Source organism: Cavia porcellus, unplaced genomic scaffold (assembly GCF_034190915.1).
Source record: "Cavia porcellus strain 051 isolate PalLab524CR breed Dunkin Hartley unplaced genomic scaffold, mCavPor4.1 scaffold_24, whole genome shotgun sequence".
NCBI lineage: Eukaryota > Metazoa > Chordata > Mammalia > Rodentia > Caviidae > Cavia > Cavia porcellus.
The window spans coordinates 58,327,595-58,341,834 of NW_026947507.1; positions in this window are offsets into that span (position 1 = coordinate 58,327,595).

Sequence of the window (14,240 nt, forward strand, 5' to 3'; positions counted from 1 at the left end):
GATAGGTTTCTGAAAAACATCGCGGGTGGTGCGCATTGTATAGGTCGTAACATTACATTCGCTAGTAGGAGTGAGAGAAACATCAAGGGGTGATGTGAATCGGAGGATCTGAATAAGAATTGGAAGTGAGTGGCAATGTAGGATGGAGAAAAGCACCACGGGGTGATCAGCATGAGGAGGTCAGGAAACATGCAGTGGCAATGTAGGATTGGTTTGTGAACCACATCGCGGGGTGGTGCACATTGTATGGGTGTGTAACATTACATTCGCTAGTAGGAGCGAGAAAAACATCACGGGTTGGTGTGAATCATAGGATATGAATTAGGATAGGCAGTGAGTGGCAATGTAGGATTGAGAAAAGCACCACGGGGTGGTCAGCATGGGGAGGTCAGGAAACATGCAGTGGCAAGGTAGGATACGATTCAGGAAAACATCGCAGGGTGGTGCGCATTATATTGGTGTGTAATATTACATTCACTAGTAGGAGTGAGAATAACATCACGTTGTTGTGTGAATCATAGGATCTGAATTAGGATAGTCCGTGAGTGGCAATCTAGGATGGAGAAAAGCGCCAAGGGGTGGTCAGCATGGGGAAGTCAGGAAACATGCAGTGGCAATGTAGAATAGGTTTCTGAAAAACATCGCGTGTTGGTGCGCATTGTATGGGTGTGTAACATTACATTCACTAGTAGGAATGAGAAAAACATCACGGGGTGGAGTGAATCGGAGCGATGAATTAGGATAGGCACTAACTGGCAATGTACGATGGAGAAAAGCACCACGGTGTGGTCAGCATTGTGTGGTCCGGGAACATGCAGTGGCAATGTAGGAGAGGTCTCTGAAGTACTTCGCCGTGTGGTGCACATTATATGGGTTTGTAACATTACATTCACTAGAGGGAGTGAGAAAAACATCACGGGGTGGTATGAATCATAGGATCTGAATTAGGATAGGCAGTGTGTGGCAATCTAGGATGGAGAAAAGCACCACGGGGTGGTCAGCATGGGGAGGTCAGGAAACAAGCAGTGGCAATGTAGGATAGGTTTCTGAAAAACATCGCCTGGTGGTGGGCATTCTATGGGTGTGTAACATTACATTAACTAGTAGGAGTGAGAAAAAAAATCATCGGGTGGTGTGAATCTGAGGGTCTGAATTAGGATAGGCAGTGAGTGGCAATGTAGGATGGAGAAAAGCACCACAGGGTGGTCAACATGGTGAGGTCAGGAAACATGCAGTGGCAATGTAGGATACTTTTCTGCAAAACATCGCGGGTGGTGAGCATTGTATAGGTCGTAACATTACATTCACTAGTAGGAGTGAGAGAAACATCAAGGGGTGATGTGAATCGGAGGGTCTGAATAAGGATTGGAAGTGAGTGGCAATGGAGGATGGAGAAAAGCACCACGGGGTGGTCAGCATGAGGAGGTCAGGAAACAGGCAGTGGCAATGTAGGATAGGTTTGTGAAGCACATCGCGGGATGGTGCGCATTGTATGTGTGTGTAACATTACATTCAGTAGAAGGAGTGAGCGAAATATCAAGGGGTGGTTTGAATCAGAGGGTCTGAATGAGGATCGGAAGTGAGTGGCAATGTAGGATGGAAAAAACACCACGGGGTGGTCAGCATGGGGAGGTCCGGAAATATGTAGTGGCAATGTAGGATAGGTTTCTGAGTTACATAGCGCGGTGGTGCGGTTGTATGGGTGTGTAACATTACATTCACTATTAGGAGTGAGAAAACCATCACGGGGTGGTGTGAATCAGAGTGTCTGAATTAGGATATTCAGTGTGTGGCAAAGTAGGATGGAGAAAAGCAACACGGGATGGTCAGCATGGGGAGGTCAGGAAACATGCAGTGGCAATGTAGGATAGGTTTCTTAAAATACATCGTGGGTGGCACGCATTGAATCGGTGTGTAACATTACATTCACTAGTAGGAGTGAGAAAAACATCACGGGGTTGTTGAATCGGAGGGTCTGAATTAGGATAGGCAATGAGTGGCAATGTAGGATCCAGAAAAGCACCACGGGGTGGTCAGCATGGGGAGGTCAGGAGATATGCAGTGGCAATGTAGGATAGGTTTCTGAAAAACATCGCGAGGTGGTGCGCATTGTATGGTTTTCTGACATTACATTCACTAGTAGGAGTGAGAAAAACATCACGGGGTGGGGTGAATCGGAGGGTCTGAATAAGGATAGTTAGTGAGTATCAACGTAGGATGGAGAAAAGCACCACGGGGTGGTCAGCATGGGGACGTCAAGAAACATGCAGTGGGATTGTAGGATGGGTTTCTGAAAAACATTGCGGGGTGGTGCGCATTGTAAGGGTTTCTAACAGGCCATTCACTAGTAGGAGTGAGAAAAACATCACAGGGTGGTGTGAATCATAGGATCTGAATTAGGATAGGCAGTGAGTCGCAATGTAGGATGTAGAAAAGCACCACAGGGTGGTCAGCATGTGGAGGTCAGGAAACATGCAGTGGCAATGTAGGATACATTTCTGAAAAACATAGCAGGTGGTGTGCATTGTATGGGTGTGTAACATTACATTCACTAGTAGGTGTGAGAAAAACTTCACGGGGTCGTGTGAATCATAGGATCTGAATAAGGATAGGCAGTGAGTGGCAATCTAGGATGGTGAAAAGCACCATGGGGTTGTCAGCATGGGGAGGTCCGGAAACATGCAGTGGCACTGTAGGATAGGTTTCTGAAAAACATCGCGTGGTGTTGGGCATTGTATGGGTGTGCAACATTACATTAACTAGTAGGAGTGAGAAAAAATCATGGGGTGGTATGAATCGGAGAGTCTGAATAAGGATCGGAAGTGAGTGGCAATGTAGGATGGAGAAAAGCAACAAGGGGTGGTCAGCATGGGGAGGTCAGGAAGCATGAAGTGGCAATGTAGGATAGGTTTCTGAGGTACATCGCGGGATGGTGGGGATTGTATGGGTGTGTAACATTACATTCACTAGTAGGACTGAGAAAAATATCACAAGGTGTTGTGAATCATAGGATCTGAATTATGATAGGCAGTGAGTGGCAATGTAGGATGGATTAAAGCACCACTTGCTGGTCAGCATGGAAAGGTCAGGAAACATGCAGTGGCAATGTAGAATAGGTTTCTGAAAAACATCACGGGTGTTGCGCATTGTATAGGGGTGTAACATTACATTCACTATAAGGAGTGAGAAAAACATCAAGGGGTGATGTGAATTGGAGGGTCTGAATAAGGATAGGAAGTGAGTGGCAATGTAGGATGGAGAAACGCAACACGGGGTGGTCAGCATGGGGAGCTCAGGAAACATGAAGTGGCAATGTAGGATAGGTTTCTGAAACACATCGCGGGGTGGTGCGCATTGTATGGGTGTGTAACATTACATTCACTAGTAGGAGTTAGAAAACCATCACGGGGTGGTGTGAATTGGAGCGTCTGAATTAGTATAGGCAGTGAGTGGCAATGCAGGTTGGAGAAAAGCACCACGGGGTCGTCAGAATGGGGAGGTCATGAAACATGCAGTGGCAATGTAGGATAGGTTTCTGAAAAACATCGCAGGGTGGGGCGCACGGTATGGGTGTGTAATATTACATTCTCTAGTAGGAGTGAGAAAAACATCACTGGGTGGTGTGAATCGGGGGTCTGATTAGGATAGGCAGTGAGTAGCAAGGTAGGATGGAGAAAAGGACCACGGTGTGGTCAGCATGGGGAGGTCAGGAAACATGCAGTGGCAATGTAGGAATGGTTTCTGAAAAACATCGTGGGTTGGTGCGCATTGTAAGGGTTTCTAACTGACCATTCACTAGTAGGAGTGAGAAAAACATGACGGGGTGGTGTGAATCATAGGATCTGAATTAGGATAGGCAGTGAGTAGCAATGTAGGATGTAGAAAAGCACCAAGAGGTGGTCAGCATAGGGAGGTCAGGAAACATGCTGTTGAAATGTAGGATACGTTTCTGAAAAACATCGCGGGGTGGTGCGCATTGTATTGGTGTGTAACATTACATTCACTAGTAGGAGTGAGAAAATCCTCACGGGGTGGTTTGAATCATAGGATCTGAATTAGAATAGGCAGTGAGTGGCAATCTAGAATGGGGAAAAGCGCTACGGTGTGGTCAGCATGGGGTGGTCCGTAACCATGCAGTGGCAATGTAGGATAGATTTCTGAAGTACATCGCTGGGTGGTGAGCATTATATGGGTGTGTAACATCTCATTCACTAGTGGGAGGGAGAAAAATATCACGGGGTGGTGTGAATCATAGGATCTGAATAAGGATAGGATGTGAGTGGCAATGTAGGATAGAGAAAAGCACCACAGGGTGGTCAACATGGGGAGGTCAGGAAAAATGCAGTGGCAATGTAGGATAGGTTTCTGAAACACGTCCCGTGGTGGTGCGCATTGTATGGGTGTGTAACATTACATTCACTAGTAGGAGTGAGAAAAACATCACGCGGTGGTGTGAATCATAGGATCTGAATTAGAATAGGCAGTGAGTGGCAATGTAGGATGGAGAAAAACACCCCACGGTGGTCAGCATGGGGAGGTCTGGAAACCTGCAGTTGCAAATAAGGATAGTTTTCTGAAAAACACTGCGGCGTTGTGCACATTGTAAGGGTTTCTAACAGGCCATTCAGTAGTAGGAGTGAGAAAAACATCACGGGGTGGTGTGAATCATAGGATCTGAATTAGTATAGGCAGTGAGTGGCAATATAGCATGGAGAAAAGCACCACTTGCTGGTCAGCATGGGGAGGTCAGAAAACACACAGAGGGAATATAGGATAGGTTTCAGAGGTACATTGCGGGGTTGTGCACATTGTATGGGGGTGTAACATTACATTCACTAGTAGGAGTGAGAAAAACATCAAGATGTGGTGTGAATCATAGGATGTGAATTAGGATAGGCAGTGAGTGGCAATGTAGGATGGAGAAAAGCGCCACTGGGTGGTCAGCATGGGGAGGTCCGGAAACATGCAGTGGCAATGTAGAATAGGGTTCTGAAAAACATCGCGGGTGGTGCACATTGTTTAGGTGTGTAACATTACATTCACTAGTAGGAGTGAGAAAAACATCAAGGGGTGATGTGAATCGGAATGTCTGAATAAGAATAGGAAGTGAGTGGCAACATAGGATGGAGAAAAGCACAACGGGGTGGTCAGCATGAGGAGGTCAGGAAACATGCAGTGGCAATGTAGGATAGGTTTCTGAAACACATCGCGGGGTGGTGCGCATTGTATGGGTGTGTAAAATTACATTCACTAGTAGGAGAGAGAAAAACATCACGTGGTGGTGTGAATCATAGGACATGAATTAGGATAGGCAGTCAGTGGCAAAGTAGGATTGAACAAAGCACCACGGGGTGGTCAGCATGGGGAGGTCAGGAAACATGCAGTGGCAAGGTAGGATAGGTTTATGTAAAACATCGCGGGGTGGTGCGCATCATAAGGTTTTCTAACATGCCACTAATCAGTCGCAGTGAGAAAAACATCATGGGGTGGTGTAAATCATAGGATCTGAATTAGGAGAGGCAGTGAGTGGCAATGAAGGATGGAGAAAAGCACCAAAGTGTGGTCAGCCTAGGGAGGTCAGGAAACATGCAGTGGCAATGTAGGATAGGTTTCTGAAAAACATCGTGGGGTTTTGCCCATTGCATGGGAGTGTAACATTACATACACAAGTAAGAGTGAAAAAAATATCACGGGGAGGTGTGAATCGGAGGGTCTGAATAAGGACAGGGAGGGAGTGGCAACGTAGGATGGAGAAAAGCACCACGGGGTGGTCAGCATGGGGAGGTTAGGAAACATGCAGTGGAAGTGTACGATAGGTTTCTGAAAATCATCGCGGGGTGATGCGCATTGTATGGGTGTGTAACATTACATTCACTATTAGGAGTGAGAAAAACATCATGGGGTGGTGTGAACCATAGGATCTCAGTAAGGATAGGAAGTGAGTGGCAATGTCGAATGGAGAAAAGCAACCACAGGGTGGTCAGCCGGGGGGGAGGTCAGGAAACATGCAGTGGCAATGTAGGATAGGTTTCAGAAGTACATCGTGGGATGGTGAACATTGTATGGGTGTGTAACATAACATTGACTAGTAGGAGTGAGAAAAACATCACAGGGTGGTGTGAATCAGAGGGTCTGAATTAGGATATGCAGTGAGTGGCAATGTAGGATGGAGAAAAGCACCACGGGGTGGTCAGCATGGGGAGGTCAGGAAACATGCAGTGGGAATGTAGGAGAGGTTTCTGAAAAACATTGTGGGGTGGTGCGCATTGTGAAGGGTTTCTAACAGGCCATTCACTAGTAGGAGTGAGAAAAACATCACGGGGTGGTGTGAATCATAGGATCTGAATTAGGATAGGCAGTCAGTGGCAATGTAGGATGTAGAAAACTACCACGGGGTGGTCAGCATGGGGAGTTCAGGAAACATGCAGTGGAAATGTAGGATAGGTTTCTGAAAAATATCACGGGGTGGTGCGCATTTTATGGGTGTGTAATATTACATTCACTAATAGGAGTGAGAAAAACATCACGGGGTGGTTTGAACCATAGCATCTGAATTCGAATAGGCAGTGAGTGGCAATGTAGGATGGAGAAAAGCGCCACAGGGTCGTCAGTATGGGGAGGTCATGAAACATGAAGTGGCAATGTAGGATAGGTTTCTGAAAAACATCACGGGGTGGTGTGCACGATATGGGTGTGTAATATTACATTCGCTAGTACGAGTGAGAAAAACATCACGGGGTGGTGTGAATCGGGTTCTGAATTAGGATAGACAGTGAGTAGCAAGGTAGGATGGAGAAAAGCACCACGGGGTTGTCATCATGTGGAGGTCAAGAAACATGCAGTGGCAATGTAGTTTAGGTTTCTGAAAAACATCACGGGCTGGTGCGCATTATAAGGGTTTCTAAAAGGCCATTCACTAGTAGGAGTGACAAAAATATCATGGGATGGTGTGAATCAGAGGGTCTGACTAAGGATAGGCAGTGAGTGGCAATGTAGGATGGAGACAGGCACCACGGGGTGGTCAGCATGGGGAGGTCAGGAAACATGCAGTGGCAATGTAGGATAGCTTTCTGAAAATCTGCGCCGGTGTTGCACATTTTACGGGTGTGTAAAATTACATTAACTAGTAGGAGTGAGAAAAACATCACGGGGTTGTGTGAATCATAGGATCTCAATATGTATAGGAAGTGAGTCGCAATGTAGGATGCAGAAAAGCACCACGGGGTGGTCAGCATGGGAAGGTCAGGAAACATGCAGCGGCAATGTAGGATAGGTTTTTGAAAAACATCGCGGGTGGTGCGCATTGTATGGGTGTGTAACATTACATTCACTAATAGGAGTGAGAAAAACATCATGGGGTGCTGTGAACCAGAGGATCTCAGTAAGGATAGGAAGTGAGTGGCAATGTCGAATGGAGAAAAGCACCACAGGGTGGTCAGCCGGGGGGGGAGGTCAGGAAACATGCAGTGGCAATGTAGGATAGGTTTCAGAAGTACATCGCGGGATGGTGCACATTGTATGGGTGTGTAAAATTACATTGACTAGTAGGAGTGAGAAAAACATCACGGGTGGTGTGAATCGGAGGGTCTGAATTAGGATAGGCAGTGAGTGGCAATGTAGCATGGAGAAAAGCACCGCGGGGTGGTCAGCATGGGGAGGTCCGGAAATATGCAGTGGCAATGTAGGATAGGTTTCTGAAAAACATCGCGGGGTGGTGCGCATTGTATGGGTGTGTAACATTACATTGACTAGTAGGAGTGAGAACAACATCAAGGGGTGATGTGAATCGGAGTGTCTGAATAAAAATAGGAAGCGAGTGGCAATGTAGGATGGAGAAAAGCACCACGGGGTCGTCAGCATGGAGAGGTCAGGTGTCGATGTCGCTCCCGTCCGGCAGGAAGGACACACGACAAAGTCTGGCAGTGGACAACCTTTTCTTTTATTTTCTCTCCGTACAGCCTGCCCTGGGATCGCTCCCAGCCGAAGCCTCCTCTGGTCCGCTCCCCGCGGCTCCTTCCGTGCTTCGCTCCGAAGCCTCTACCGGTCCGCTCTCCGCGGCTCCTTCCGGGCTTCTTCCTCCCCCCCCAGGGGTGGCACCAGTATATATACGGATACAGTGTCCAATCATGTTAAAGTAAGCAAGGCAAGCTGATTGGCTAACATCATCAGTTGCCAGGCAGACTATATTGTTGAGCGGGTTGCTTACGCGGTAAGCAGGAAACTACCGTGCTCGATGGGAGGGGTAATCTACCTCAGGCTTTACTCTTTACTACAGGCCTCACGTCCGCCAAGTGAGGCGACCGGGCTCGGGGCTGCGGCTCCCAACATCTCCCCCTTTTTTATTTTTTATGAATGTGCGCATCGTAGCCCTTCCTGGACTGGGTGCAGAGGCTTATGCCCTATGCGTAGGCCCACCGTAGGTCCTTGGCTTAGACCCTGGTCGGCCGTCCCATGGTCTGCCAAGGCCCTGAGGCCCTCGTCCTTTTTCTAGGGCCAGGCACAAACTGGACGGAACCTGGATGCACACAAGCTTGCACTCATTTCCTCTCCGTAAAGAAATCCCCTCGGAGAGAAATTTAGACCTGGGCAGCATCTAACAGTCCAGCGGCTTACGTGCAGGATGGGGTAGGGCCTGGCTTAGGTTGAGTCGCACCGGGGGAGTACGCTCTTACCCGTCATTGACTCTCCTACCCAGCTATGTCATAATTTTTTAGAGGAGGAGTGTGGGAAGCTCACCACCTCTAGACTCGGTCGTAGGCTAGGCGAGCGAGCCATGCATATGCCTGAGGATCTTCTTGTCCATTTCGGGCTATCGCTATTTCTATTCATCTTGTTGGTTGGTCTGTGATGGATCTCCGGTAGGGCAGGTCTGATCTTCAGTCGAGGGCTTTATCGCCCGTGTCAGTCTCTCCGGTACCCACAGTGGTTCTCGTCCCGATTCCTGTGGGAAAACACAAACCGCACCTCGGTTCCAGCTGACCACTGGATCCGGGCCCATCCATTGTCCTGTCAGGACATCTTTCCACTTCACCCACCCTTTATGGTTGGGGGAAGGGTTGCAGTGCTCCACGGCTGGGGAGCAATTATCATTATTTAAATTTAAAAAATTGTGTGTGAATAGTGCCATGGATAATCGTGCCTTTGGGGCCAGGCCTTGGCCTACTCCCCCTTTTTGTTTTTGTAAAATTTCTTTGAGGCTTCTATGAGCCCTCTCAATGATTCCTTGACCTTGAGGATTGTATGGGATACCATGTTTTAATTGAACCTCCATCATTCTGCAGAACTCATTGAAGGCTTTGCCTATATAGGCTGGTCCATTATCAGTTTTTAATATTTTTGGTTTGCCCCATGCGGCCCAAGCCGCCAGGCAATGATTGATCACATTAGACACTTTTTCACCTGTTTCTGCTGTTGCGAATATGACGTGAGAACAGGTGTCTGTGGAAACATGAACATATTTAAGAGTCCCAAACTCCTGTATATGTGTGATGTCCATCTGCCAAACATCACCAGGGATCAAACCTCGAGGGTTTACTCCCATCGGTATGGCAGGTTTGTATGTGGCACAGGAGTCACATAGTCGCACGATATCTCGTGCATCTGCTCTGGAAACATGGAAATGGTTTGCTAGTGTCCTGGCATTGACATGAAACTTATCATGGAAGGCACGGGCTCGCTCGATTGGTGTTAGTAAGGTAAAAATCCATAACGGGCGAGTGGCAGTATCAGCAGCCGCATTCCCCTGTGCCATAGGCCCTGGCAGGGATGTATGTGCTCTTATGTGGGTGGTGAAGACCTTATGGTGTCTGTTCTGGAGCAATGTCTGGATAGACAGGAACAGCCCAGCCACTGTGGAAGTGGATCTAATTAAACCGGCAGTCTCAAGCACTTGCATAGCATTGACCACATACCTAGAATCGGAGACAATGTTAATGGCTCCTGAGAACCGTTCAAGAATCATTTTAACGATCTGTAGTTCTACCACCTGAGGCTGATCAGGTTCAAATTGTATGGTAACCGGGGGCTTGCCTAGGATCACATAGGCGCCTATCCCCGTCTTAGAGCCATCTGTGTATATTGTAGTTGCTGGGACTAATGGCTCAGAGGCAGTAACCTTTGGAAAAATTATAGGGTGCTGAGTGACAAATGACAAGATAGGGTCTTTAGGGTATTGATTGTTTATATCCCCATGGAAAACACATCTCAGAATGGCCCATGTATCTATGCAGGCAGCCAGGGTCTTGATCTGGCTGGCGGTATAGGGTACTCGGATGGCTTGTGGTCCTGAGCCAAAATGTTGGACAGCTCTATCATGCGCTTCAAGGGCCAATGAAGCGACTGCCTCTGGGTAATGCTCTATGACTTTTGCAGGTGAGACCTTAGGGTGTATCCACAGTAATGGTCCTTTCTGCCAAATTATCGCTGTGGGCTGTAGACTAGTCTGTAGCAAACAGACATCAAAGGGTCGCCCTGGTTCAATTCTGTGTAAGGTAGCCCCACCTAAGGCTTTTTCCACTCTCTGTAAGGCAGCTCTTGCCTCAGGAGTGAGCCTCCTGTGGGAGGCTATATCTGGGTCTCCCTTTAGAAGGTCGAACAGGGGTTTGAGATCTGAATTTGGTATATGTAAATATGGCCTAATCCAATTAATGTCTCCCAATAGCTTTTGCATGTCATTTAGGGTCCTAACGCCATCCGTCCTAATGGTGACCTTCTGTGGAGAGACTAGCATAGGGGAGATTTTCGCGCCTAAGTAGGTCACCATTTCTCCTCCCTGAATCTTGTCGGGGGCAACATGCAGATTAGCTTGTCTCAGGGCCTCGACCAACTGGCCGAGCATATTATTTAGCATGTCTGGGTCCCTGCCGCTGAGCAAAAGGTCGTCCATGTAATGCACACATCATATCTTGGGAAAGGATTTCCGTAGGGGGGCCAGTAGGGAATCAAGGTAAATCTGACACATAGTGGGACTGTTGGCCATACCTTGGGGCAGCGTTATCCACTCGTATCTGAGATCAGGGCTTTCTTGGTTAATGGTGGGTAAAGTAAAAGCGAACCTATGAGTGTCCTCTGGATGCAGGGGGATTGAGAAGAAACAGTCTCTAAGATCTATAACATAAACTGGCCAGGATTGAGGGATGGCTGAGAGAGCTGGCAGCCCCCTCTGGACCGCCCCCAGGGACTGCATCTGCGCGTTGACCACCCTTAGATCATGGAGCAGCCTCCATTTGCCAGACTTTTTCTTAATTATAAAAATGGGGGTGTTCCATGGGGAGGTTGACGGCTTAATGTGTCCTAATCTAAGTTGTGTACTGACTATTTCTGACAAGGCTAATAGCTTCTCCTTAGGCAGGGGCCACTGAGGTACCCAAACCGGATCATTTGACCTCCAGGTGATTTTGATCGAAGTGGGTAGGAGAGCTTCTTCAGCGGCCCCTAAGAAAAACCCAGCCCTTGCCTACCTTTTTTGTTCTCTACTGGTATTGGGGATGTCCGACCCTGTAGGGCATTGCCCAAGCCTTTGACGGGGGTATATCCCTGGTTCCTGAGTATATCCTTAGCCTGGGGGGAGCAGTTTGACGTAAGCGTGACATCCATCTGAGTGAGGATGTCCCTTCCCCATAGAGACACTGGCAACTGCAACACAAATGGTTGGAAATGGCCCTGATGACCCTCCTCATCGCACCAGAACAGGGTTGAAGCACTAACCTGAGGAGCTGACACCATCCCCAGGCCCTGCAGCGTGTTATCTGCAGTGTTGGTGGGCCAGTTGGAAGGCCAAACCTTTTTGGAGATAATGGAACGGTCAGCTCCTGTATCTAGGAGCCCTGTTATATTCTTTCCATTGACCTTAAGTGAGAGCATGGGCCTTTTATCAAGTGTCATATGGAGTCCCTCGAAGACTTCCCCTGAGGAACCGAAACCTTGACTTTCTCTAATTTTCTGCTTTGAGGGAAATCTCTTGTGGAGACTGGGGAGCAGCAAGAGCTGCGCTATCTTGTCTCCTTTATTGATTACCATAGTACCCACAAGAGATTGAACCATAATTTTAATGTGTCCTGTGTAGTCTGAGTCTATGACCCCCGGGACTACTATGAGACCCCGAAGGGCCGTGGAGGATCTCCCGATCACCAGACCCATGGAATTTTCGGGTAACGGTCCCTTAAAGGTGGTTTCAACCACTTGAACACCCATGTCAGGCACTAATATAAGTCTGGAGGTGACACTGAGGTCCACACCTGCTGACCCAGGGGTGGCCCTTGTTGAAGGCTGCCATCCTGAGCTGTCTTGTCTCTGGGGCGGGGGCCCGCCTGTGAAGGGGGCCCCCTCTGGCCGTTTTTTGGCCCTCTAGCATCTCGTCCACAAATACGGTTGCCCTGAGCATCAAAGACCGACCTACACTCCTCAGCTTTGTGTGATCCCCTCTTGCATCGCCCACAAACATATGGTTCTTCATTTCTAGGACGAGGCCTAGCATCTGCATTGTTTGGGCAATGACGTTTAATGTGTCCTGGCTCCCCGCAGGCAAAACACCCTTTAGCCTTACATTCCCCTTCTAACCCGCGAGGTCCCCTCTGCTGTACAGCCGCGGCCAGGAGAGCAGCCACTCCCGAGTTGGAGAGCGGCCCCCCTATCTCTCTACATATCCTAATCCAGGCGTTGAGGTCCTTGTTCTTATGAGGAGCTATCGCTGCCTTGCACTCCTTTGTACATTGCTCAAAAATCAGCTGCCTTACCAGCGGTCGAGCCACTCCCGGATCAGAAAATATCTTATCGGCAGCATCTTGCATTCGGGCCACAAAGTCAACAAATGGCTCTGTGGTACCCTGAATTATTTTTGAAAGACACAAGGAGGCTGTTCCGGCACCACTTACCTGCTTCCAGGCGCGGAGCCCTATGGCGTTGATTTGTTCATAGACAGCGCCGGGGAACTGAGTCTGATCATCAGCGTGCCGACCTTCTCCCATAAGCATTTCCTTGTTCCACCCCCAGTTTCCCCGACTGGCGTTTCTCTCAGCCTGCTCTGCAGAGAACTCTGCGTACCAGGCTCGCCAATCCAGGTAGCTACCCGAGGGCAGACACGCCTTTGCCAGCTGAATCCAGTCCGCGGGGGTGAGGGGCCCAGAAGACAGGTTCTCCAGCATGGCAATGGTGTAAGGCGCAGTCGGCCCAAAGGTTGTAACTGCATTTTTAAGTTCTCTAATCTGCTTTATCTCAAAAGGCTCCCATGCATTACGTCCCTGGCCCATAGCTACTTGTACAGGAAATATCCCGTAGGGGCCACTATCTATCCCAGGTGGTGGATGTACCTCATGAGACAAACGTCCCCCCTGCCAAAGCCGCCTGTAAAAATACCGACCCGCCGGCGGCGGAGCATAAGACGGCGGCCATGATTGGGCGGAAAATGGGGGACCGTGCATCACTTCCTGTTCTGGCGAAGGGGAAGGGAGCTCCCGGGCGGCCGCCTCGCGGTGAGGGATCGCCTCCGGGAACAGCCCCCAAGGTGGGGCGGAAGGCTTCGCCTCCCTCTCGCGCCGGGGAGCGCTCAGGAGCTCTCTACTCCTCCGCAAACCAAGTTGAGCGGAGCGCAATTCACGGCGCAACGCTGGGAAAGAACCCTGCGACTCCTTATCGAGCGACTTAGGCTCCTGACAGCTGGTCTCTTTGGCCTCCTTGCCATTCAACTTTCCCTCGTCCTCGGAGTCAGACGACTCCGAGGCTAGAGCCCCGTCCTTCTCCTTAGCATCTTTGTTCCCCTTGACGGGCCCCTCTCGGGAGCTCCCCGACTGGGCCTGCTCAAATACCCTGCGTACTTTTGTAAGCTCTTGAGAGCTTTCTCCACAACCACCCTCGCTCTTAGTGTTGCTACCTAGCATGTTTCCCATCTTTTAATATGTTACTCACCGCGTGAGGCCCAAGGAATCCGCCACTTACGCGTGAGCCTGAGGGGAGTCTAAAAGCCCTGTAGGGGCGCGCCACCCAGAGCCCAGGCTTATCCCCAACTCACCTGTCTCGCAGCTCTGTACTGGAGCGTTGTCCGCTGTCACGTCTCGGGGGTGATCAGTCCCCGTGCGGGCCACCAAATGTCGGTGTCGCTCCAGGCCGGCAGGAAGGACACACGACAAAGTCTGGCAGTGGACAACCTTTTCTTTTATTTTCTCTCCGTACAGCCTGCCCTGGGATCGCTCCCAGCCGAAGCCTCCTCTGGTCCGCTCCCCGCGGCTCCTTCCGTGCTTCGCTCC